The sequence below is a fragment of the Myotis nattereri genome, assembly GCF_964212035.1.
Source record: "Myotis nattereri genome assembly, chromosome: 12".
Taxonomy (NCBI): Eukaryota; Metazoa; Chordata; class Mammalia; order Chiroptera; family Vespertilionidae; genus Myotis; species Myotis nattereri.
This window is the reverse complement of record NC_138087.1, coordinates 19,586,015-19,610,468: the sequence shown is the minus strand read 5'-3', so window position 1 is coordinate 19,610,468 and position 24,454 is coordinate 19,586,015. Positions and strand designations below refer to the sequence as shown.

Genomic DNA, 24,454 nt, shown 5'->3' with positions numbered 1-24,454 from the left:
AATTCTATGCAGCTACATACACCTATTCCATCCTACAGAAAATAAAGCAGGAGAATAACGTTATTTTCATTTTTATGAAGCCATGTGTAGGGTCAGTGGATTAATAAATGAATCTGAATTATTCATCAGTCTGTATGTCATCCAGATCTTTAAAAATCAATGCTGATGTAGTAGAAACATGTCAACTCTCATCAAAGCAATATAATTGTCTCCTTCCAACTCTTTCATTTTTAACCATTTACTTTTATTTGAGATTTCAGAATCTGGCTAAATCTCCAGGCATTGCCCCTAACAACCATCACACATTAATAATTTATAGGCCTAAAGTTTAGAGGATGTTTGTGAGGGAGCATTTCACACACAGTGTAATCTCACAGAACCAACCACAGATTTCCCATTCACTTTAGGCAGAGACTAATTTATGAACCTTGTATATTATTTAACAAAGAGTATCTGTGAATTCTCTGGGATCTATTAGGCAGGGATGAGTAGGACTTTGTGTATACTTTCAGCAAACAGATTATTTGCTTTCCCTTGTTTTTAATACATATCTACATGGAGAAACCATTCAGTCTAAAGGGTGATTTGTTAATTTCTTTCTCGATTTTCACTGATGCTTGCCTCTGCCTTCACCCCTCTAGATAATATTCTCTGTGATCTTTGGACTTTCTGAAATTACCATAACTGATCAGTATTTGCTAAGCAATTCTGTGTTGCATTAAAGCATACCATATTAATAAGAATGTTGTCATTGGATAGATTAATCCCTGAGCTACTGAAGCACTATTTTCCATGTTAACTCATTTTTTCAAAGCTTACTTTCAGAAATAGCTGTAAAGACAGACTTCTAACTTAATGAATTACTGAGAATATAAACAGAATAGGGGAAAATACCTAATGTTCAAGCACCCACTGACTATATGATGTGGACTTAGACTAACAATAACTTCTGACATTATGAGGACATACTATGTGTCTGAGTATAGACTATGTGTCATGTAGTTATTTTAAATATTTTACATCTGTTGTACTTAATTTTCACAACCAGTGAGATAAGACCTAGGATTACTCTCTGATATAAGAGGAGTCTGGGGCACTGGAAGGTTAAGTAACCCGCCCAAGTTCACAGCCATTAACTGCTGGGGGAGGCAGATTTCAACCCAATCTGCCTGGCTGCAGAGCTTTCGCCAAAAGCTGCTGTCTCTGGACACCTGGGCAGGACAGTGCCCTGTGTGTCATACAATTATGGGGTCATTTCCTTTCCAACTAAATAATGTTCATGTATAGTATATTCTTCAACATGTAAGTTGTAATGATTTCCATTCAGCTGCGTTTTCTGTGTCTGAGAATAAGTAAGATGCACAGGAATGGCATTTGTGTGCAGTCTTCAAAGATTCAAGATCTGTATTCATTGGGAGGGGGCAGAGCCTAGGAATTTATCTTTTCCTAAGTCCCCAGGATGTTCTGGTGCAGTAACTCTTCAGATAAGCTGGTGAGCAACTACTTTAAATCAAACCTCCGAAAGAATATGCCCACTTCCACACAATAACATAAAATATCCTGGCAAGGGACCAAATGGCACAGATGTGTGTAGGTGGTAATTAGTTCAACTAGAGCTACCCTATAAAACGTTTTTTCACACTGTTGGTTCCAAAGTAGTGTCTTGTCCCTAGAGGGTAAACGGGTTGACTGCCAATTTTCTAGTAGCTCAGCTCAGCCATAGGATGGTGTTCTGTTCTCAATGGACACTCAATAACATAATGATCATGATAATCACAAAATCAGCACTCACCGCAAGCGTGCCAGGTGGTATCCTAAGCGCTCTACCTGCATTAACTCGAACCCTCTCAGCCTTCCTATGAGTTAGATTCCTTTTCATGCCCATTTTTCTCATCAGGAAACTGAAAACAGACTTGTGTGAAGAGCCAGCATTAGTTAAGTGGCAGAATTGGGATAAGATTGATTATGAGCCCCAAGAAAATGTCTTGGTGATAGTTCGAAGCAAATCACTGCTCGTTCCTCTGCTGACCCAAAGACGAGGGTGGAGATTTTATATTATTGTGGTCTTACCACATGTCTGTCCAGATTTAAGAACAACTTGCTGGTAGGCTTCATTCCCCCTCCCTATCTTCCCTCTCCCCACCTCTCTTCTTTCATCCTTTTTATAATTAAAAATGCTTATGGAAGCACACATTTAGAGAAATATATAGGGAAAATAACTCTCATCCAAATACTTTAATAAATATACTTGTAAATATTATTTGACATAAACATGCCTTAGTTCACTACTAGCATAAAGCTTTTGAGACATAGATCCATCTATTTGAGCAGCGACATCTGTTTTGCTTGGTGGATGAGAAATAAGCGTGCTTTTCTGCACTTGGCTATCTGTGTGCCTCCTAGGAATATTATATTCAAGATTGGAGCAAGTGTTAGGGCTTGGTAAATATTTCAGCTTGCCTGAAGGCTGTTTGAGGCTATTGCCTCTTGTATACTTAATATTATAAAGGAAACAGTACTGGCAGGTAAACATTTTTCACTGATTTATAGGGAGAGATGAAAATATTCTCTTGAGGTTCTAATCACCTGGGATTTCTAAAGCAAGCTGGGGCCAAGATCCTGGAGTGATACTGGCCGAGTCCTGTGATCACTCCCAGTCTGGTGTGTCCCTGTTCCTCCAGGACAGGGCCATTTCTTTCCCCGTCCCTCATACTGAAGTCAGTGGCTGATACACACTGAGTAGCCAATGATAGATGCTTTCAGTGGATATAAATGAATGAATTTATCCAAGTTCCCAAATAATTCCCAACCCTTTCCTAAAGGTCATAATTTAAAACCTCTTTATTTCTAACACAGCCCAGTGTTTCTTACATTTCAGTAGTATGTCTCCCCTTTAAGGAAATAAACCAAACAAAACACCTTGTTTGTTTAAAATTATTTTTATCACATTACATAACACTAGGCATAAACTCTTTATTATTATAATTTCTAATTAAACCTCAAAACAAATTTAAAAGTAAATACAAACAAAACAGTAGCATTTGAGATGACATTTGTCAAAAACATTTTTTTTCTGCTGCTGAAATCAAGGTGCCAAAGTTAAATGTACTATAAAGTTCCATGTTGTCCACTTAATACTTTTGATTCTAAATGTAATCAGCCATCATTTATATCATTGTCACTATCATTATGATCATTTTAGGTACTTTTCTTTTTTAACAATGGTGTTCTAACCACCAAATAATTATTTTGATGAATCAACTTAATGATGTGTAACAGAATTCACTACTATCAAAATGCAATCAAAATCTCTTGTGTATTTACTGATAAACTTCTAAAGGGTACATATGATAGAAATTGTATTTTTGATGCTACAGTTCTGTCTCACTTGAGTTTATTGTACTTAATACTGCCAAGTATGCTCTTCATTTCTCATTTGAAAATTCATCATTTAAAAATCTGTCTTTATTCTTTTATTATTTGCCCTCAACAATTTAGAACGTAGTTTCTCCCTACTGCCTCATTCTCATGGTACCAAATCTAACTCTCATTTTATTAAATAACTTAAGAAATTGAAGAACTATTCTATGAAAAAAAATGTTTTCAATTGAGAATTGGAGCAGCAAGAGAATTTTATGTTAACTGGTAAACAGTATGAATATTGCTTTGTTCATTTTGACATTAGAAATATAAATGCAACAACAGCGTTCCAAGGCTATATTTGGTCATAATATTGTCCTTCATATGTTCAGAAAACTTTTTATAAAAAAATTTATTTTCAGATCTCTTAAATCCCTAAGAATTTATCCACTTTTAAATATAGTCAGGTTTGGGCCACTTTGTCTCCTGGCCAGCTGCTATGATCCCATTACATCTACTTCTACACTAAGAATTAAATCATTTACATAAATGTTATCATTCATTGCATTTTTTAAAAAATTATTTTTCAATTTTTCAAATTATTACAGTTGACATGCATATTTGTTTTAGATGTGCAATATGATTAGACATTTATATACCTTATGAAGTGATCACCCCAGTAAATGTGTACCCATATAGCAACATATATAGTTATTAACTATATTCCCTATGCTATACTTTACAATCTTATGACCACTTTTATAACTGGCAATTGGTACTTAATCATCTTTTTCACCCATCCCCTGAACCTACCTCCCATCAATGTTTTTCTCTGGATCTATGAGTTTGTCTGTTTTATTCATTTATTATGGTTTTCAGATTCCACATATAAGTGAAATCACATGGTATTTGTCTTTCTCTGATTTATTTCACGTGGCATAATGCCTACTAGGTCCATCCATGTTGTCACAAATGGTAAGATTTCAGTCTTTTGTATGGCTGAGTAATATTCCATTGTATATAGGTACCAAATCTTCTTTATCCATTCACCTATCAATGGAAACTTAGGTTGCTCCCTTATCTTGGCCACTGTAAATAATGTTGCATTGAACATAGGGGTGCAAGTATCTTTCCAAATTACCGTTTTTTTATTTCGTCAGCTAAGAAGTATAACTATTGGGTCTTACAGTAGTTGTAATTTTAATTTTTTGAGAAACATTCATGCTGTTTTTTATAGTGGCTGCTTCAATTTACAATCCCACCAACACTTGTTGGTTATAATTTATTGATGGTAGCCATTCTCACAGGTGTGAGGTGCTATCTCATGTGGTCTTAACCATTCATTGTATTATTGCCCTTTTTAAAATTTTTCAATAACTTCATCTTGCCTAAAATGTAGATTCCAAATTTTTTACATGATATTACCCAACTGTGACTTGGCTCCTCCCATCTTTTAAAACTCATCTTCATTCACTCCCTTTTGAGGGACCCTCATGCCATGCTTCTTAAATGCACCTTGCTTTTTCATGCCCTCATTCCTTTGCATGTTCTGTTCTTTCTGCAGTAAATGTCTTCTGTCTTCTCACACCGCCCCTTCCTCCTCCACATCTCTAGGGAATTGCCCCTTCACAATTCTGCTCTGCATTGGCTTCCCCAGGCAAGTCTGTCCTTCACTCCACCAGGCAGCTGGGCCATCTTCCTGCTCCTAAGGTCACCTGGCACACTTTCCCCACTGCACACAGCAATGCGCTGCCCTGACCCACTGCGTCTTCCTACATCCACAGGGTCAGCTTGACTTTATTAAAATTCAAATTGGAGTGAAGAATGCCCTTTTCTAATAGCCTGGGACGATTATTAAGGCCAGGCTACTGTTGGAGTAGGTTTTTCAAGTGCGGTGCCTGGGTGCTAGATTCTGCAGCGTGCCTTTAAGATCCCTGAGGGCTAACTAAATTCCATGCCAAATTGATTTTATTAACATGGCATCTGGTTGGAGGAGATTTTACAGGTTAGGTTCCCCTAGAAATCTAGAGGTGGACATTAGAATGTAAGTCAGAGGTGGTTCAGGGAAACATCAGTCAACTTGTGAGAAGGAAAAGCGAAGAAAGCTAGTAAAGGGTTCACTATCAACAGGTTACCAGCCAGGGTAGCTGGAGCTTAATCCCACTGAGGAATTCCGGGAAGCAGCATAGAGCGCAGGCCTCACACGCTTCCCACCTGCTGCTGTCTCCATGGGCTGCTGGGTGAAGGAAGTGCCTGCAGCGTGGCTGAGGGCTCCGGCAGCCGGAGCAGGTGCTGACTGAAGTCAGGCCTGTGCCCAGTGTGACAGACATGGCAAAGCCGAGGGAGTGTGGGTAGGGCAGTAGTTGCAGCTGCTGCTGTAAGAAAAGTAAAAAAAAATCAGGCAAGTGCAGCCCGAGAGTTGGACAGCAGAAAACTGGAAAACATGAGCTGTGAATGCCCAACATTAGATACGGACATTGGCTGCTGGTTTCTACCACAACTAGGAAGAAGTTACTTATCTCCTCTCAGCAGCTCCAGCACTGAGGGCCCAGAGGCTCAGGTGTAGGGCGAGCTGGACTGCTCTGCTTCCTGCAGGGGAGTGGGAGTTCCCTGAGAGAGACAGGACGGACATAAACCCAGCTGCCTGGGGCTTGTGTGAAGGTCAAGGGGGAGAAAAATCACGGCCACCACCATTCTGCTCTACACCCCAAGCAGAGCAGTTGTGTAGGAAAGATGGAAGCCAAGAAGTATATAATGGGGGATATTTAATACAGTGTGCCTTGTTTTTAATGAGTGTATATATACATACAATACACTCCCTGTCCCTCGATTCTCCAAAACCCTTAGTGAAAACGACACTGTTGGCCAGTGCTGTGATATGAGTTGATTCCAGGGACGCTCAGAACGTTGACAAGTTCTGCTTCTCTTGGGCACAGGCTGGCAAGAGGGTAGTTGATACCCATGTGGCATCAATGTTCGTAGCACTTTCTCTTTCACCGAAGTTCTAAAGCAAGTGACCTGCAGGCTGATTCAGCCTCAGATGTAGATGATATCCACTCCCGGATTTTAAAAAAACTGGTACGCATACTTTTCTTATGAAAGATTTCACATTAAAGTTCCGACTTCGCCTAGAAAAAACAAACAGACGTTATTATACACTGGGATAATCACCTAGCGATGATCAGCCAAATAGTACACATTCAAATGATCACAATCCCACTACTTCCTATCGCTCCCCAAGTATCACAACTGCACTGATTTTTCCTTTCCGAGCAAAAAAAAAAAAAAAAAAAAAAAAAAGTGTCTATCAAAAATGGAAAAAGGAGAACTGTCCAGAGTACTGCATGACTCTAGGAAGAAAAGGGGATGAATACGCCTCTGAGGAAGTGAGGAACAATCCTGTGTTTAATACAGAAAGTGTGCATTAAACATGAGGTTTTAGAGGCCTTAAGGGTGACCTTTGGTCTCAGAAAAGGTTAGTCTGATGATATTTTCACTTTAAATATTAATATTTGCCTTATTCAAGTTACAAATATAAAAGCCTCATTTTTTTTCTTAAGCTTCTCATTTCAGCTTACAAATTTAATTCTATTTATAAGCTAGTAAACTTTAGCAATTGCTTTTAATGGAACTTAGAGGACTATTTAGCTCCATTTATAAATAGTTAATTAAAGCTCTTCAAACATTTTAAAATTCATTTATAAATTTAATGTATTTGATTTCCTTTAAGTACTTCAATTGTCTGACTTAAAACCTTCCTGCCTAATTAAATAAATCTCTTAAATCAAATAAATTAAATTTATAAATATAGTGAACCAAGTTCTGTTAAATATTCCAACACTGTAGATCAATTTAGTAATATTTCAACCTAAAACCACAAGTCTAAATCAATTACTCAATTATGCTTTTTAAATTGAAATTAAGAGACTGATCATGCTACTCTACCAGACCAAATTCTCTTCAGCATTACAAAAACTTCAAATACCAAACACACACAGATTCTTTTTAACACAAAAGTATTCTGTGTTACTTTCAAGTCTCTTAAATATTTCTATATTTCATTTAAAACATATTGTCTGGGTAAAAAAAAAAAAGACAATTACTAGTTTTCCAGGTAATAAATATCACTGTTGATTTTGACCAGGACAGTTACTGGACTCTGTTAGGCAAACTGATGGAACACGAGTCCTATTTCTAGTCTGTATGAGGGATGTCAAAGTAAGGCAGGTGGTCATATAACCCGGTTCCTAAAATTTTAGTCACATCATTACTAAATTTCAAATCAGCTTAGACATTTTAATTGCCATTCAAGTGGCTATGCCACTCTACTTGGATTATGTATTTGTTTGGATCTTAGCTCCCCTTTTAACACTAAAGACCTGTGTGCTAAAGGCAGAAAAACTTACTCTTTCCCCATATTTCCTACCTCTATTCTAATGGTCTCAATAGCATTTCAATGATATCCATTACAATGATATCCAATGAGTATTGGATATTTCAGGTACGCTTTCATTTATTTTCCCATGTTGCCCAAGATAGTTTCCTGACATTGCTGTGTGGAAGGACTACACCAGGCCCCTACTCATCTGTTTCTGGTAGGAATTTGCTTTGACCAATTGTGAGATAGGCCATGCTCGAGCTTAGAAATCCAAAGGCTATGACAATGGAGTCCAGGCAAGCTGCTAAAGCACTCAAGTTCAAATGATGGAGGAGGAAGGGGTGTACTGTTGAATTGTCCTTAACTTTTTAGGAGTCATCAGCCCTTTAGATAATCAGGTATAAGTTATGGACCTTTTGCATAGATAAACACACAAACCCTTTAGAATTTCCAAGCTTTCATGTTTTCCCTGATATTCACCAAGTTAAAAATAACAAACAAAAAACCTTTGGACTAGATGGATCTTTAAAGTTCTTTCCCAACATGGCCTTGAAAACATAATGTATCAAAGTGACACATTACAGATGAGATATCAGAAATCTGGTTCGGAGGATTGGTTTTCAAAATGAATTATCTAAAGAGCTCATCAGAGGCAAAGCAGACTAGGGTTCATGGAGATTGGATAAATCTTCCTTTTTACACAAGAAAAAAATGTTAGTTTGTCCCAATTTTCAAGATTTATTAAGTTTTTCTTGGTTATTTTTTGTTTGTATGTGTGTGTTTTGGATGAGTTACTAAAGACAAAATAGAAACGGCTTCTCTGTACATCACAACCTCCAGTGTTCTCGTCTGTCTGGGATAATTAAGATACAGATCAGCAAGGCGAAGAGCCACATGTTGTGTGAATGAAGGAATCAGACATCTTGCATTCCTTCCAAACACATTCCTTCAGCAGCTGTTTCATCCGTACACACTACAACATGGTAACTCAACAGAAATGATTCTACATCATGTTATTGTATTTTAGACTCTACATTTTATATAGTAACGTTAATTCTGTTGAGTTAAAATTTTGCATCGACAGCACAAGGTTAAAGGAATATTTACAGCTACTTTAGACACTCTTTGTGTGAAAAGCTCAAAACTTCTAACATGCTTTAACCTTCCAGAGTATATTTAGAGGTGCAGCAGGTTTCTGAAACCATTTTTCTGTATAACCCCCAGAGCCAGGGCTCCTGTGCGGAACACATTTAAGGCTTGGGTTTAGGCTGCCAGGCTTGTCGAGTAACAGAAAACAAAGCTCTGATGCATGAGGCTGTCAACAAGAGCGACATGCTTTCTTTAAGGTTTCAGCTCAATAAATGTTTGCCTTACGGAAAAGGTCTTTGCTTTCGGAGACATTTTCACTCAAAAGCTCTCATTTTAAATCATGTTTTCAAAAAATATCTTTACTGTTGTTGGTAGAGATGGGAATCGCCAAGGTGCCTACAAAATGATGGGGTTGGAGGGAAGTCAAAGGAGGAGGCTCAAACTCTGCAATCTTGGGGCAAATTCTTAAACCTCTATGGCAGAGTTCATAAGAATCAAATGTAAAATAGCGAGAGTGGAGGGAGTAGGTATCTTCAGAATTTGGACAGCTACCGTAGATGTCTGGCTCCTGAGGTTTCATGCCTCCTTCAAAATTGGAATTTGTTCATTAGATTCCACATATGAGTGAGGTCATGTGATACTCATCTTTCTCTGACTGACTTATTTCACTTAGCATCATGCTCTCCAGGTCCCTCCATGCTGTTGCAAATGGGAACAAAGACACAGAACCATGAACAGAGGGATGGGTTTCAGAGGGAAGGTGGGTGTGGGGGATTAACCAGGGAACTTACATGCACTTATGAGTAGCCCATGGACACAGACAATAGTGTGGTGAAGGCTTGGGAGGGCTGGATGTGGGGAGGAGAGGGTCAATGGGGAAAATCAACAGAGCAGACATCGGTAATACTTTCAACAATAAAGATAATTTTTTTTTAAAGCATTGGGATTTGACTTTTTTAAAAATGCAGTAAAAAGATGTCCACAATGGACATTAAGCCCAGGGATTCGGAGTCTGAGGTGCTTTTGTCCCCTCCTACAGGAGCCTCCTGATCTGGGAAGAAGCTGGCCGCTCTCTGCATCTTCCAGCAGGAAAAGTGGCCTGGAGGTAAGAACAGGCTCCTCAGCACTGGGGCAGCCAAACCTGACACATGTCAGCAAACGCTTCCATTTCATCCTCACTTCCTTCGGGGCCGAGTCCCTCTTTCCAACACTGCATGTTTTCCATGGGACACTCCACGTAGCAATTAGAAAGATGAATGCTTCATGTTTGTGTTAAAGTAAAATAAACTACATTATTAGAAGCTAAAATTAGGATATGCAAACCCATAAAATGAAAGTAAAAGGGTGAGTGAAGATATATTGTAAGATATATTTTAGTCCAATCATATATAAAATTCAGAAATGATGCTAACTCAGTGTTCACTGAAAAATGCATTTATTCATCTATCCAGTCATCTGATTACCCATTCATTCATTATACACTGAGCTCCTGCTATGTGCTAAGCACGAAGGGTAAAAAGATTAAAGAAACAGATACCCTTTTAGGAAGACATTGCCAGGAATCCGGCAGAAACAAAACATTGGTCATAGATAGTGTATCAGAGGATTAAAGATGATGTGCTGGGAGGGGCAGAAGCACTAAAAGCCCCTTTAAAGGAGGCCCTGGCCGAGTAGCTCAGTTGGTTAGAATGTTGTCCATACGCCAAGGTTGCGGGTTTGATTTCCAGTCAGGGCGCATACAAGAAGCAACCAATTAATGCATAAATAAGTGAAACAATAAATCGATGTTTCTCTGTCTCTCCCTCCCTAATAATTACATTTTTAAAAAAGAATTTTAAAGGATAAACAGGAGGTAGCTGGGTAAAAAGGAGAATAGCATTTAAAAGTTAACAGTTTTTTTCACACATCATAATAAAACACATTTCCAGTACGTAAAAGTTTTGCAAGTCTATGAGATCCATGTAAATCTCAGACCTGATCCTATGATACCCAATCAATGTATTGCTCTGAAGCTCATGGGAAGTTGGCTTGATTTTCCCTAACACAGGCCCTCTGATGGCAGTGGACACAGTGCAAACTCTATGGCGTCTCAAAGAAATGCAGCTCGGAGAAGACAGCCATCAAAACCCGACCTCTCCAGGCAGGTCCAACGTGCAGCCCAGGTGGGTGCTGACCTCGCCCCTCCCAAGAACACGTGGAATGTACACCTATGTTTAGAGCAGTTCCTCCTGAGAGGAAACTGCGAGCCAGTTTTACAGTTTCTGTGCAACAAGCAAGAGAGCGAGACCACGTAGAGAAGGTTGGGGAACAGAACGGCACGAGCTGTCCGGGAGCTGAGGGAACCACCCAGGGCCAGGTGAGCACAACTGGTTTCCATTCCTCTGCATGTGGGTGGTGGGCGGAAGCGCCATGCCTATTCTCCAGGCTACCTCCAGGGCACTGGAGAGCATCCCCAGCCTACACACTTCCCCCATGAGCTAGGTCCAGCAGTAACTAGAGCATCACACAAGGGGCCCCTCCAACCGAAGGCTGACTCAGCCAGTACAGCAGGGTGCTGCTTCGCACACCCACAGGACTGCGTGCACACACACACATGGCTCCCATGCCTAGAGAGGGTGCAGAGCTAGAAGAATGCTGCTGTATCTGCCTGCAGGGCTACCCTGTCCAGTGTAAGTACAGACAGTGGAGCAGTACCTTGTGCTCCTGTGGGGCTAGCATACGCCACGGTACACACAGGACTGCCCCATCTGAAGAAAGGGCAAAGCTAGCAAGCTTTGTGGTACCCACATGCAGGACAATCCTGGGTAGATTTGAGTGGGATGCTGCTGTGCCCGCAGGCCAGGGGGCCCCACTCGGAGAAAGGGCGGAGCTAGTGGGGCATGGGATTCAGAGCAGGGTTTGAATGGAGCCGCTGGCGTGTGCCTAAGGGCTGACAATTAAAGCAACAGGGCACCCAGGCAGGGCTCCACGTGGAGAGTGCCTAGGGCAGGGGTGGGCAAACTTTTTGACTCGAGGGCCACAATGGGTTCTTAAACTGGACCGGAGGGCCGGAACAAAAGCATGGGTGGAGTGTTTGTGTGAACTAATATAAATTCAAAGTAAACATCATTACATAAAAGGGTATGGTCTTTTTTTTTTTTTAGTTTTATTCATTTCAAACGGGCCGGGCCGTAGTTTGCCCACGGCTGGCCTAGGGCATGATGGTGCACACAGTGCAGCAAATGACTCAGAGTGGGTGAGAATTAGGAAAGTATGGCTGTGTTGGTAGACAAGGCTGCCCCACCCAGAAAGGGGATGGACCTCATGGGGTGCTGAGATACAAGCACACAAAGCAGCCTTGCTCAGACCCTACTCTGACAACAGACAAAGCAACAGGGCACGCCAAGAATGCACCAGGCAAACACCCCTGTACTAGAAGGGCAAGAAAGCATGCATACACCAGGTGGCCCAACCTGGAACCCACTGCTCCAGCTCAGCCAACATATGCACTCACCCTGCCTACAACTGCCCTACTAAAACTACTCTATACACCGTCTCCACAGAGACCACTTTTTCAAGACTGGGAGGGATAGCTATTCCATCTAACTCATAAAATCAAACAAATTCTAGATACAGAAGACTATGCCCCAAATGAAGAGTAAGAAAAAACTCCGGAAAAAAACCCTAAAGAAACAAAGAATTCAAATACAGTGGGGCCTTGACTTACGAGTGTCCCAACAAGTTTTTTGAGATACGCGCCATCTCTCGGCCGATTTTTTGCTTTGAGTTGCGAGCTAAAATTTGGGTTACAAGCCAGCTTCAGATATCCCACTGCTAGTTGGCGCAGCGAACGTCACAGTGAACGCCACAACATCAGCCCAGCATTCAATTCATCGTAATGGTGAAAAATGATTAGACATATGAGTAATATGAGTTACGAGCTCCGTCACGGAACGAATTAAACTTGTAAGTCAAGGCCCCACTGTAATCCTAAAACTTATATGGAACCACAAAGACTCCAATAGCTAAAGTAGTTTTGAGAAAGAAGAACAAAGTCGGAGATACTGCAAAGCTATAGTCATCAAAACAGCATGGTACTGGCACAAAAACAGACACATAGCTCAATGGACAGAATAGAGCCCAGAAATAAACCGTTGCTTATATGGTCAACTAATTTATGACAAAGGAGGCAAGAACCTACAATGGAGAAATGACAGCCTCTTAAACAGTTGTTTTGGGAAAACTGGACAGATACATGCAAAGAATGAAACTGTGTCACTCTCTTACAGCATATATAAAAATAAACTCAAAACGGATTAAAGACTTAAATGTAAGGCCTGAAACCATAAAACTCCTAGTAGAAAACATAGGTAGTAAACTATTTGGCATAAGTCTGAGTAATATCTTTCTGGATACATCCCCTTGAACAAAGGAAACAAAGCAAAAATGAAACGAAAAAGCTTCTGCACAGTAAAGAAAACCTTCAATACAAATAAAAAGACAACCTACTGAATGGGAGACTATATACTTTGAATATCAACACCTTATCAGATATATAAAGAACTCACATAAGTCAATAACAAAAATATTTAAAAATCTGGTCAAAAATGGGCAGAGGATATTACTCCAAAGGACACAGAGGGCCAACAGACAGATGAAAAGATGCTTTAACATCACTAATCAGGGAAATGTAAATCAAAACCACAATGAGTGCCACCTCACACCAGTCAGAATGGATACTATTAAAAATTCAACAAATAACATGTTGGCAAGAATGCGGAGAAAAGGCCTTGTTGGTATTTGAGACATGATGGACCTAGAGGTTATATATGAAAAAAGTAAGAGAAAGACAAATAGTATATTGTTTTTGCTTATATGTGAAATCTGAACAAACAAACCAAGATAAAAATGGACGCACAGAAACAGAGATCAAAGGGATGATTGCTGAGGGGAGGGGGGGGTGGAGGGGTGGGTGAAAAAGGTGATGGGGAATCCAGTAGATAATATTGTGATAAGTGTGCACAGTAACAGATGATCATCAGTATTAATGGGGTGATCACATTGTAAGGTATAAAACTGTCAAACCACTACACTGTACACATAAAACTGATACAATATTGCATAAACTGATAAACTATTGTATAGGGGAAAAAATCCAATATCTCTCTTGTGCAGAATGCATGCACAAAACCAAGTATCTTTACAACGGGACATGCGTGTCCCTTTCGAGCAGCGAACTAAACAGAAAAGATATATGTACCCCCGTCTTCATTGGACAACCAGGGAAACTGCTTACAGCAGGTTGCAACTACACCTAACAAGGAATTCCACATCGGCCCGACCAGCTGTACCTGCCTCTTTCCCACTTGCTGAAGTCACTTTTGTGGCACCTTACTGTGCTTTTAACAGCACTAATTGGAATGTCCTTCCTGCCAGGGTTTAGCATTTTCAGATTCTTTTGTAGGTGCAGATTGAATGGCACTGACATTAAGATTTCTGTCCACTGGGTCACATCAAAGACAACAAAAATGGGTCGCAAAGGGAGACGCGTGTTGAAAATCCAAAGGCGTGGGAGGGCGTAGGCGGACTGGACTGTCAGTGTGCTTAGGCCGCTGCACAGACGTGACGGCCGGCGCTGGCTCGTGATTAGCACGGCGTGGTGAAGGCCCTCAGAGAGCTCCCCCAGCCTCCTCCTGATGGGAAACCGCTCAGGAAGGAGAAGGCTGCGGTCTCTTGTCTCTGATCTCATGGTCACCGAGTCAAATGTTCCCATCTCAGAAGAGCCAGTCCCCCAGTCAACGCTGTGAACTTTCCAAGCGCTTTGCTCCCTTTGTCCATCCTGGTGAAACGTGGGCATTTCTATAGAAGGTACAGACGCACAGCACTTTGGAGGAAACAAGAGCAAAGGCATGAGGGGATGGCTCACCTTGAAGAAGTTACTGCCTAACTTCTGTGAAAACCAAACAATCAACGGAGGCAAGAGGGTGGGGGCACCCTGGAGAGTGGAGAAGACGGACAGACGGAGAATCCAGGCCTAGCCCCGGAGCAGCCACGCTTCCACTTTAGCCCACTGTGTTGTCCTAACAACATGTAGGACCAGGACGGTCACATCTTCTGATACTTTAAGAGAAGTGGAAATGCGGTTTAACATTAAACTCTCCCATTTTGAAATGTCGATGGCAAGTGCAAGACACATCCAATGTCAAAGGAAAGAGAAACAGTGCCAATGCCACTAGGACAGCAAATCGTCGATCAAGCCCGAGGCAGAGCTTGCAGACCCTCTCAGCTGCACAGAGGACAAGGGAGAGATCCAGGCACCTGAACTCTGCCCTCTAACTAAGAAAGGCTGGAGGAGCACACCAGGTCTTAGGATATAAATGCATTTAATGTTTTCTGTTCTATCCTCAAAACAAACTTAACATTAGGTTCAAGATTGCCAAGGAAGAGTCCTGGCTGGTTTGGCTTGGTGGCTAGAGCGTCAGCCTTTGGACTCAGGGGTCCCGGGTTCGATTCTGGACGGGTCCCCAGCGGGGGGCAGCCCATCAGTGATTCTCTCTCATCGATGTTTCTATTGCTCTCTCTCCCTCCTCTCTGAAATGAATAAATACATATATATATATATATATATATATATACACACACAGACACATATATATGTATAAATATATATATGATTTCCAAGGAAGAGACATAAGCAGAGACCTAGTTTTGACATCTTGTTTTTGCTTTAAAGCAGTGGTTCTCAACCTTCCTAATGCCGCGACCCTTTAATACAGTTCCTCATGTTGTGGTGACCCCCAACCATAAAATTATTTTTGTTGCTACTTCATAACTGTAATTTTGCTACTGTTATGAATCGTCATGTAAATATCTGGTATGCAGGATGTTTGTTCATTGTTACAAATTGAACATAAAGCACAGTGATTAATCACAAAAACAATATGTAATTATATATGTGTTTTCCGATGGTCTTAGGCGACCCCTGTGAAAGGGTCGTTCGACCCCCAAAGGGGTTGCGACCCACAGGTTGAGAACTGCCGCTTTAAAGGGTCTGTGAGCATGGGGCGTGATCGAGTCCTTTGCCTTGCTCCCTCCCTCAGCCATGTTTATGGAAATCCACCCGCAGGCTCAGTTTTCTCTGATTCTCAAGATGCTTTCCTTTCACAGATATTAGGACCGGATGATCTGAGTCTCGGCTAGTTTCACAGACAAAGCGAGGGTTTTTTAAAATGGCTTTCCTCAGCGTTTCGGGGACTGTGAGCACAATTTCCACAAACAAGGACATCCCTGCTGAATTTCATGGTGGTCAAAAGCAGTCCAGCCCTTACCGGTTTGGCTCAGTGGATAGAGCGCTGGCCTGCGGACTAAAGGGTCCCAGGTTCAATTCCGGTCAAGGGCATGCACCTTGGTTGTGGGCACATCCCCAGTGGAGGCGGGGGGGGGGGGGGGGTGTGTGTGCAGGAGGCAGCTGATCGATGTTTTGCTCTCATCAATGTTTCTAACTCTCTATCCCTCTCCCTTCCTCTCTGTAAAAAATCAATAAAATATATATTTTTTTAAAAAGCAGTCCAGGGCTAGAAATCCTATTACAGGCCAGACGAGGGCTCCACCCCCATGGGCCTGTTTCTGTGAAGTGGGCAGACTTTGGGGGGATCAGGGCGGCAGCTTCCATTCTTAGCTTCCCCAGCAATGCAGAGCGCAGGCCAGAGCGGCTTGAAGTCGTGGGTTCATATGTTCCTTCTGTAAATATTTAACACCTACTGCAAGCCAGGTGTTGTTCTGGGGGCTGAGGAACCAGCCACCAATCCAACAAAATTTCTATGTGTGACAGTGCCAGGTGCCATGGGAAAGGAATGAGTGAAGTGATACGATAAAAGGCCTCTTCCCAGCATTTTCCTATGGTTAACAGTGCATTTCCCGGGTATGAAAAGGAGCAGGAAACACTGTCAAACTCCTATACTCGCAAGAAAGCGCAGTCTGAAACCTAGCCAAACAGTGAAAACTCAAACAGACTTAAGACCCCCGTGCCTCCGTTTGCTCACCTGTAAAATGGAGACAGTATCAGCCACCCAGCTCCAAGGAGGAAATGTGGATGACACAGGACAAGGATGCACCCGGGCTGGGCAGAGAGCTCAACGCTGCTCAGCCACGATCTAATCATCCCCGTGCCCAGCAGTGCCCACCCCCAAGCAGTTCCTCAGTTTCTCTTTTCATCTCCTTTGGAGCAGATATAAGGGCACATCTGTGTCCAAAACAGGAATTATTTTGTGGGAGTGTTTTGCTGGAGATATGCAGGGCTGAGGGGAGCTAGAGTACTTTTGGAACCAAGTAAGCACAGTTCCGATTTAGTTCTTGTCTTCCTTTCCACACATATAGTTTTTTAAAAAATGTATACGCTAATAATTAGAAAGCGACTTTTGAAGGCATTTGTTGGGCTGTCTCATTTCTTACAGAAAATTCTCTGTGGTCAAAATGAAAACTTCCTATTGCCATAAATAGCGCTAAGAAAAATTAACAGTTGTGTTAGATGGAGTCCTTTGAAATGCTTTTGCTATAATAGGACTTCACTTTGATTTATGTAGGTTGATGACTGCCAAAAAGTTGAATGACAAAATTTTCCAATGCAAAAATAACTTTCGTGAAACGAATAAAATGCTTGAAACATACATTTGATGAATAAATTTTAACACTAGTTGAAAATTGACTGCCAGATTTTTCAAAGGTCGTTGAAAATGGGTCCCTTTAGCAATGCAGGTGAAAGAAAAGTGAAGAAATTGATTCTGAATTAAATTTGCAACCCTAATCCCACAGCTGCTTACCTACATTTGGCCAAATATGAATTTAATAGATCTTTCCCACCCACCATTAAAAGCGAGTTGTTTGTTCCTTGAAAAAATGCCCCTAGGAAATCTACTTGATAAAGAAACAAACATTAATTTACAAAGAACAATTAATCTGTAGATGTGCTATACAACGTAATAGCCACCATATTAGTAAATGTATTCCAAATCTTTCCAATTAAATCAGAAGCTGCATAAATCACAATAGATTACAAAAATTAACGATCATCCTAGATCTAACATATCTTCAGAGAAACCAGGCCAGGTAATTGCCACACAGTGTCACAGACAGAAGAAAAAAGGTTTTTTTTTTTTTAAATATATTTTATTGATTTTTTACAGAGAGGAAGGGAGAGAGATAGAGAGTCAGAAACATCGATGAGGGAGAAACATCGACCAGACGCCTCCTGCACATCCCCCACCGGGGATGTGCCCGCAACCCAGGTACATGCCCTTGACTGGAATCGAACCTGGGACCTTTCAGTCCGCAGGCCGACGCTCTATCCACTGAGCCAAACCGGTTTCGGCGAAAAAAGATTTTTATATCGGACTTGAAACAATGGCCGTTACCAGCTTTCACTCTCCCTGCCCAGAACTTACAGGGCAAGTGACTATGCCTAGGAATAAATACATTCTGAAAACTCTTGGATCATACTCAGACTTTTCACAGTACCCACTGTCACTTCATGTAAATCTAATCCTTTTGGGCAGTGCATGTAACACACTCCTTACCCAGACACCTGATGTCCCTTCCCCTAGTGCCCCTTTTTATTCACAGCATTTGTCTTACTTCTTCTCTATGTCCATTGGTATTTGCATAATAGTTAGGGCTTATTCCCAGAGAAGACTGTAAGATGCACATAGGTAGGAATCTGTAACTTGCTCAGTGAGATGACCCCAGCACCTACCCAATGCCTGGCACATAGCCAACTTTCAATAAACTGTATTGTCTGGGTCAACTTACATGCAGCATGCTAGCTCATTACTTAAAGCAACGCAACGTTGGATTACTTTTATAATATAAAGTCTTCTTCCATTCAAAACAGAACAAAACTACATTCATTTCCTAATTATGAGCCCATAGTTTTCTGTGCCAGGTGCTCTTAAAGCAAGGATTAACTGCAGTTTATCAAAAGAATGAAAAGAAAAAGTCACTTAACTACCCTGTGAGTACAGGGGAAAAGGGCCGTGGCAATGACAACTGCATCCTCATAACCGGCGATTCCATATTTAGCAGCTGTAGGGCAACCACTTCAAAATGCCTGCAGCCCTCACCGTGGCCCTGCCCCGAAATCAAGAGCACGCCAGTGGGACCCGCGTGTGACGAGCAGGCTTCCTGAGGGAGACGCCTTCCACGTCAGCAGTCATCCAGCCACTCACTCACTGCATTCTGTTCACTGCACTTTTCTCTTTAGATGCAAACCACTCGAGCTGCATACTCCAAAGCATGAATATAATTCCTAGGGACAGAGTTCTCCTTCAAATGGCTAGTCAAACTCCTTTTCCCTCTCATTTTGAGTCAAGCATCAAAGCATCTGTTTTTTCCCCAGTTTTCCTACAAAGAAACGTGTACTAAGGTCTCATACAGTAAAAATGACCCTCTAATCTGAGCTCTGTCATTTACCAGCCGTATGTCCTCAGGCAGTTTCCTCGTTTGTTAAACAGGGTCCATGCTGCCCAGAATGACCAGGGTTGGGAGGTGATGACTGCGAGGCCTTGAACGTGGAGTGCTGCAGCACGATTCTGCCCAGACGTCAACAGGCCCTCTCCAGGGGGGCCACACGGGCAGCGGCCACACCGAAATGGAAAGCCCTTCAGTGAGAGAGCTTGTCCCTGGGCAGCCATCACCACGCACACTTTGTAAGCATCATCTCACTGACTCCCGCCACAACCCCTGATCCTGACATCACCCCACTTCTTTCCCACGAACACATTCAGACTCCAAGGGATTAAATCAGTGGTGGAAGAAACAACCAGTGAACGGCAGAGCTGGGGTGCCCGGGGCCTCCATCTCACTATCGCTAGTCCAGCACCCTGATCTGAGATCTCTGGACTCCTCCTTCTCAGTCAGGCCCATCCAATCCCAGACATCAACCAGCCACCCTACCCTGTGCTCTGTACCACTCCGCCCTCTGACACTGGAATGACCAAGTCTTCTGTCCTGTACCAGTCAGGATCTGGGAGGAAAATAAAAACCGCCCCAAGTATCTCACCAGAGAGAATCTGATGCAGGAAACAGGTCGGTATGGTGGATTTGCGGAACTGAAAACGTGCACCAGGAATGCTGAGGCAATGCAGAATAGGAACCACCACCCCCAGAGAGGGATGGGAAGAGGTGGGGTGACTGGGACCTAGAGGCTTGGAGAAGGGCCTCCAGGGACCTGGGCACCGACTTCTGAGAAGTGGGTGCTGCCAGCTGGTACTGGCTGTGCCCAGACAGACAAACTGGAGGTTGAAACTAAGGGCCCCTGCTCGGGAAGAGCGGAAACAGCAAACACACAGGAGGGGCGAATGTTAAGCATACATGGTGGGTGTAGAGACACAGCTCTCCACCAGGGGGCACGGGTCCATGGAGGAGACAGGCAGGCTGCAGGAGCTCCTCATGGACAGTCCCCTCCAAGGGGCCTGATTGGGGCGTGACCCATAACGATGCCGATTAAAAAGACTTCCCATGTGATCTGGCCACCGCTGACTGGCCCATGAATGGAAAAACAGCATTCTGTTTTGAAGCCCAAAATGCAATAGATACTGTACCAAGGCTCATCCTGACATTAAGTGCCGGGGGATAGGGGAGACTGTGGGGGGAGAGGGGGAGGTCAGCGGGGGGGGGGGGGGGACATATATACTACTAGTTGTCATACCTTAAACAATAAAATAAAAAAAGAACAATCAGCTCCACTGTAACTCAGCAAAGGTTTTTCTTAAAAATCACCATCCTATGCAAAACCGCACAACAAAGACCGCAGGGCTCACAGGAAAATTGGGAACCACACACACAACTTACTGTCAGTGAACCAGAGGAACCTACCAGAAACAGTAGCGCATTTGCATTTGTATTAAATGATGGAGAAGTACAAAAACACTCATAAAAAAGTCTTGAACTTTACCTTGAAGAAGGCTCCAGGTTGGGCTGAGGACGTGGGTTATCTGAACTTGCAGGGACAGCTGTGATACCGGGTGTGGTGGGTGTGGCTCCCCCTCCACACGGACGGGGCGGCCCGTAGATCGCTGAGGTGTGGGTCTGGGTTTCCTGTCTTCCTAGGCAGCTCCAGTCAGCTGGGCTCTCTTTCACCTAATGTTTCCTGCAGACAAAACTCTCACCTAAGCAAATACAAAACCCATGCTATTCAAATTGATTAGAACAAATTCATGGTTTCAAAATAATTACAGCAGAACTGATCATATCCTGTAGGCCAGGTAGTATTACCTCCTCTTTTACAGGTGAGAAAACGGACTCAGAAAGATTGAACATCTTGCTCAAACATCTCCTTAAAAAAAACGGCATACCAGCTTCCTTTCTCGGGCCAGCCCTAAGGTGCATGGCTTGGCAGCGTGAGGGCAGAGCAGCATGAGGTGGAACCTGAGGGCAGCTTCGGCGCTGACTCGCTGGTGACCTTTCCCGGGTGGGTGTACGCGGCCCAGGATGGGACGGCTGCGGATCTCAATCTTCTCCAGGTCGAGGTTTAAAGCAAAGCAGAGCTGGTGAGCGATGGAATGCTTGTCCCTCCCACTTTCCCAGACATGCGCTCCCAGGCCTGAATCACCGTGACCCTCAAAACATGTTGGGTCATAGGTGAAACCCCTGGGAATGATTGTCCCAGCTGCCAAGGCGCAGAAATAAAATGCGCCATGAGTTTCTGAGTCTGTTCTTCAGACTCTGCCACAGTGACCTTTGTAACATGCAGAAATCCAGTCATTCTCGGAACTATTCTCAGAACCTGACGATGGTTCTGGTCCCAACTCCTTTGCCTAGAGCAGTGATGGCAAACCTTTTGAGCTCGGCGTGTCAGCATTTTGAAAAACCCTAACTTACCTCTGGTGCCGTGTCACATATGGAAATTTTTTTATATTTGCAACCATAGTAAAACAAAGACTTATATTTTTGATATTTATTTTGTATATGTAAATGCCATTTAACAAAGAAAAATCAACCAAAAAAATGAGTTCGCGTGTCACCTCTGACACGCGTGTCATAGATTCGCCATCACTGGCCTAGAGGACAGGGTCCTCTTAGATGTGGCACCTGCTTCCACACCCAGCTTCACCTCCAGCTAAGCCCCCGCCCAGCCCAGGCTGCAGCCAGCCGAGGGATGCACTTGCTTTCCCACATGCACCAGGTCACTTGGGAGCCACATAAATTTGTCCACACTGACCCCCACCCCCACCCCCACCCGCTGAATGCAGTCCAGCCCATCCCTCCTCACAGCTCCTCTGGCAGGACCCCTTCCCCCATGTCTTTACACAGAGGGAACTACTCCTTGGGCCGGGCCCCTGCTGCCGCCTATATTAACTCCTATCACAGCTCCCTGGGAGGCGTTTCTTCTTTAACCGCAAGCATCCGAGGGCACTGGTCCTGTCAGGAAAATCTCTGCGTTCCCAGGACCCGCCTCACTGCCTGGCAACCAAATGTGTCATAAATGTTTAAGCGCTGCATGAATCCGAGGCTATAGTGTTAGCACGACAGGAAAAGTACAGTAACAGTACAGGAGATCAGCCTGAACCGTTTCTTCCCTCCATCCGGAAAGGGCCCAGGCTGCACTAAGTACCTTTCTGTGCAGAGGAAAACCCACCGAACTGATTAAGACAGGTATCCTGGGCTGAATGTCTGTGTGCCCCCCAAATTCATATGCTGGAGCCCTAAGCCCTAATATGATGGTATCTGGAGGTGAGGCCTGTGGGGGTGATGTGGTTCAGATGATGAGATTAGTGTGCTTCTAAGCAAAGACGGCTCCCTTCTCCACGCGCAGGCACCAAGGAGAGGCCCGTGAGCGCCTACGGGGAAGGCGGCTGTCCTCCAACCAGGAAGCGGTTCTCACCTGCAGCAGGCTGTGGCACCTTCATCTTGGACCTTGAGCCGTCAGAACGGTAATAAATGAATTTCTGCTGCTTAAGCCACTCTGGTGTTTTGATACAGCAGCCCAAGCAGTTGGAGATTGCAGGCGATTTTTAGATGTATCGAAGGGTTTAGCCAAAATGAAGATGGCTTGGGGCCACCATCTTCTGTCCAGGTGTAAGATTCCTGAGAGCAGGAAGCTCGCAGATGCCTCTCACTGAAGGCAGACTGATTGAAATAGAGAGTACCAAGCAAGCAGCAACCAGGTCACAGGGAGTGCTCACCAGGCTGAACTGTGAAGTGAGGCATCTGCATAAGAAGCTACAGAGGAAGCATATAATTTTGATTGCTGTGGGCAATCAACACCTCTTTATAGAATCTGAGGATTGAAAGAAAACAACTCCGCTGTCATGTGAGGTTGACCAATTCCCTGGTTAAATAAAAGCAGCTGGTTTCCAGTTCCACAGTGAGGCCAACATTAAGTCAAAACACCGTGAAAACGTTACCGACACCAGATCTAGTGTGTTATAAGGAACACTAGAGGCCTGATGCATGAAGATTCATGCAAGAATAGGCCTTCCTTCCCCTGGCTGCCTGCACCGCCTTCGCTCTGGCCAGAGCAGCCTTCCGCCTCTCGCCTTGTCGCATCAATTTGCATATTCCCTCACTGGCTGTGGGAGCCGCCATCTTTATCGTGAAGTGAAGGTTAATTACATATTACTCTTTTATTAGATAGGGTGGGTTGTGCAGCTTACCTGGGGTTTCCCTGGACCCGCTGACTTCAAGAGATCTCTTGTACTCAGGGTGGCTCATTCTCCTCGGCAGCAGCGGGGCAAATACAAACCATATGATGATGGTTTACTGGGCATCAGCTGGAAAACGCACATTCTAGAAAACATACCCAAAAGCTCCCTAGATTTTTACCTCTATTTTGGTTGGCCATTTCTTATCACTAAGGAATGGTAAATCCTGAGAATCCATTTCTGACAGCTCAATATCAAAGATGGATTCAGGCAAAATTAAAGGCAGGAATATAATGTGTCCTCACACAGGGAAGATGGCCCACGGAAGCTCCAGGTTCTGTGTGTCTAAGTGTCTAAGGAAGGCACCCATGTAGGTCTCCGTCTCAAGCCCTTTTTGCCCCCAAGACCCTTCACTGGTCTTTTGCCCACAAATGTGCTGACCTGCCCCACAGCCCCATGTCCTACAGTGATCACTGGTCTAACTAGTTAGACTCACTAGTTAAAATCCTCAAATAGGTCTCCACTTGTTATATGTTATCTCCTCTGTCACCAAAATCTGGTCACTTCTTCCTTTAAAGTATTAGGGACAGACAAAAACATCTAAACCTTCTCTTGGCCAAGCCTTGGAACCAGGGCACAGGTTAGAGAGCTGGCTGGCTGCTCTCTAAAATTCATACCGCCTGTCTGTGCTGGCGTCTTGCTGGGAGGGGAACCGATCCAGTCACCTCTGCCCAGTGAGAGGCCCTGCTGCTCAGCTGGGAGGGGAGCCAGATCCAGTCACCTCTGCCCGGCCAGGGGCCCTGCTTCTCAGCTGGGAAGGGAGCCAGATCCAGTCACCTCTGCCCAGCCAGGGGCTCTGCTTCTCAGCTGGGAAGGGAGCCAGATCCAGTCACCTCTGCCCGGCCAGGGGCCCTGCTTCTCAGCTGGGAGGGGAGCCAGATCCAGTCACCTCTGCCCAGCCAGGGGCTCTGCTTCTCAGCTGGGAAGGGAGCCAGATCCAGTCACCTCTGCC

At 43.5% G+C, this 24,454-nt stretch overlaps 1 long non-coding RNA gene across 1 annotated transcript; it reads right to left on the bottom strand.

Moving 5' to 3' along the window:
• Window positions 1-4,228: 4,228 nt before the first annotated feature.
• On the bottom strand, window positions 4,229-23,478 carry LOC308527641. Its single transcript, XR_013996632.1, has 4 exons — window positions 22,683-23,478; window positions 21,074-21,312; window positions 20,754-20,967; window positions 4,229-6,488 (listed from the first exon to the last, which is right to left on the bottom strand). It is a non-coding gene; the product is annotated as an uncharacterized lncRNA (long non-coding RNA).
• Window positions 23,479-24,454: the final 976 nt, after the last annotated feature.